The following is a 2,547-nucleotide window of genomic DNA, read 5'->3' on the forward strand; positions in this document are numbered from 1 at the left end:
GTGACTCCACATGATCATTAACCTAAGAAAACATGAAAAACAATAAAAATAAGAGTTAGATAAACATTGGGTTGCCTCCCAACAAGCGCTTCTTTAATGTCAATAGCTTGACAGTGGGCTCTCATGGAGCCTCACAGATGTGCAGAGCTTTGTTGAAACTCTCCAACACCAAACTTAGAGTTTGGATATGGGAGTTCAACACCAAACTTAGAGTTTGGTTGTGGCCTCCCAACACCAAACTTAGAGTTTGACTGTGGGGGCTCTGGTTGACTCTGCTTGGAGAGAAGCTTTTGCTGCTTCCTCTCCATGGTTGCAGAGGGAGATCCTTGAGTTTTGAATACAAGGGAGTTCTCATTCCATTGAAGGACTATTTCACCTCTATCAACATCAATCACAGCTCTTGCTGTGGCCAGGAAAGGTCTTCCTAGGATGATGGATTCATCCTCTTTCTTTCCAGTATCCAGGACTATGAAATCAGTAGGTATGTAAAGGCCCTCAACCTTTACTAATACATCTTCTACTTGTCCATAAGCCTGTTTTCTTGAGCTGTCTGCCATCTCTAGTGAGATTTTAGCAGCTTGCACCCCATAGATTCCCAGTTTCTCTATTACAGAGAGGGGCATGAGGTTTATTCCTGAACCAAGGTCACACAGAGCTTTAAAGATCATAGTGCCTATGGTACAGGGTATTATGAACTTTCCAGGATCCTGTCTCTTCTGAGGTAATGTCAGTTGATCCAGATCACTCAGTTCATTGATGAACAAGGGAGGTTCAACTTCCCAAGTATCAATGCCAAATAATTTGGCATTCAGCTTCATGATTACACTAAGAAACTTGGCAGTTTGCTCTTCAGTAACATCCTCATTCTCTTCAGAAGAGGGATACTCATCAGAGCTCATGAAGGGCATAAGGAGGTTCAATGGAATCTCTATGGTCTCTAGATGAGCCTCAGAGTCCTTTGGTTCCCCAGAGGGAAGCTCCTTATTGATCACTGGACGTCCCAGGAGGTCTTCCTCCTTGGGATTCACGTCCTCTCCTCTCCTCACAGATTCGGCCATGGCGCTTATGTCAATGGCCTTGCACTCTCCTTTTGGGTTCTCTTCTGTATTGCTTGGGAGAGTACTAGGAGGGATTTCAGTGATCCTTTTACTCAGCTGGCCCACTTGTGCTTCCAGATTTCTAATGGAAGACCTTGTTTCATTCATAAAACTTACAGTGGCCTTAGATAGATCAGAGACTAGATTTGCTAAATTAGAAGCATTTTGTTCAGAGTTCTCTGTCTGTTGCTGAGTTGATGATGGAAAAGGCTTGCTATTGCTAAACCTGTTTCTTCCACCATTATTAAAGCCTTGTTGGGGCTTTTGATCCTTCCATGAGAAATTTGGATGATTTCTCCATGTTGAGTTATAGGTGTTTCCATAAGGTTCACCTAAGTAATTTACCTCTGCTATTGCAGGGTTCTCAGGATCATAGGCTTCTTCTTCAGAAGATGCCTCTTGAGTACTGTTGGGTGCAGCTTGCATTCCATGCAGACTCTGAGAGATCATATTGACTTGCTGAGTCAATATTTTGTTCTGAGCCAATATGGCATTCAGAGTATCAACTTCAAGAACTCCCTTCTTCATAGGCGTCCCATTATTCACAGGATTCCTTTCAGAAGTGTACATGAACTGGTTATTAGCAACCATGTCAATGAGTTCTTGAGCTTCTACAGGCGTTTTCTTTAGGTGAATGGATCCACCTGCAGAAGTGTCCAGTGACATTTTTGATAGCTCAGATAAACCATCATAGATTATATCCAGGATGGTCCATTCTGAAAGCATGTCAGAAGGACACTTTTTGGTCAACTGTTTGTATCTTTCCCAAGCTTCATAGAGGGATTCACCTTCTTTCTGTCTGAAGGTTTGAACATTAGCTCTAAGCTTGCTCAGCTTTTGAGGAGGAAAGTACTTGGCTAAGAAAGCCGTGACCAGCTTATCCCAAGAGTTCAGGCTGTCTTTGGGTTGAGAATCCAACCATAATCTAGCTCTGTCTCTTACAGCAAAAGGGAAAAGCATGAGCCTGTAGACTTCAGGATTTACTCCATTAGTCTTAACAGTATCACATATCTGCAAGAACTCAGTTAAGAACTGAAAAGGATCTTCAGATGGAAGTCCATGAAACTTGCAGTTCTGCTGCATCAGAGAAACTAACTGAGGTTTCAGCTCAAAGTTGTTTGCTCCAATGGCAGGAATGGAGATGCTTCTTCCATGTAAATTGGAATTAGGTGCAGTAAAGTCACCAAGCATCTTCCTTATATTATTATTATTTTCGGCTGCCATCTCCTCTTCCTGTTCGAAAATTTCTGAAAGGTTATTTATGGATTGTTGTAATTTAGCTTCTCTTAAATTTTTTTTTTCAGAGTCCTTTCAGGTTCTGGATCTGCTTCCACAAGAATGTTCTTATCCTTGCTCCTGCTCATATGACAAAGAAGAAGGCACAGAAAAATAATAATAATAATGGAGATCCTTTATACCACAGTATAGGGATTCCTGTGTGAGTGGAAGA

At 41.8% G+C, this 2,547-nt stretch overlaps 1 non-coding gene across 1 annotated transcript; it reads left to right on the forward strand.

Annotated features, from left to right (window-relative positions):
• Window positions 1-1,817: 1,817 nt before the first annotated feature.
• LOC148554927 (small nucleolar RNA R71) lies at window positions 1,818-1,925 on the forward strand. Its single transcript, XR_015887634.1, has one exon. It is a non-coding gene; the product is annotated as a small nucleolar RNA R71 (small nucleolar RNA).
• Window positions 1,926-2,547: the final 622 nt, after the last annotated feature.

The sequence above is a fragment of the Arachis ipaensis genome, chromosome B6 (genome assembly GCF_059453495.1).
Source record: "Arachis ipaensis isolate K30076 ecotype BB chromosome B6, ASM5945349v1, whole genome shotgun sequence".
Taxonomy (NCBI): domain Eukaryota; kingdom Viridiplantae; phylum Streptophyta; class Magnoliopsida; order Fabales; family Fabaceae; genus Arachis; species Arachis ipaensis.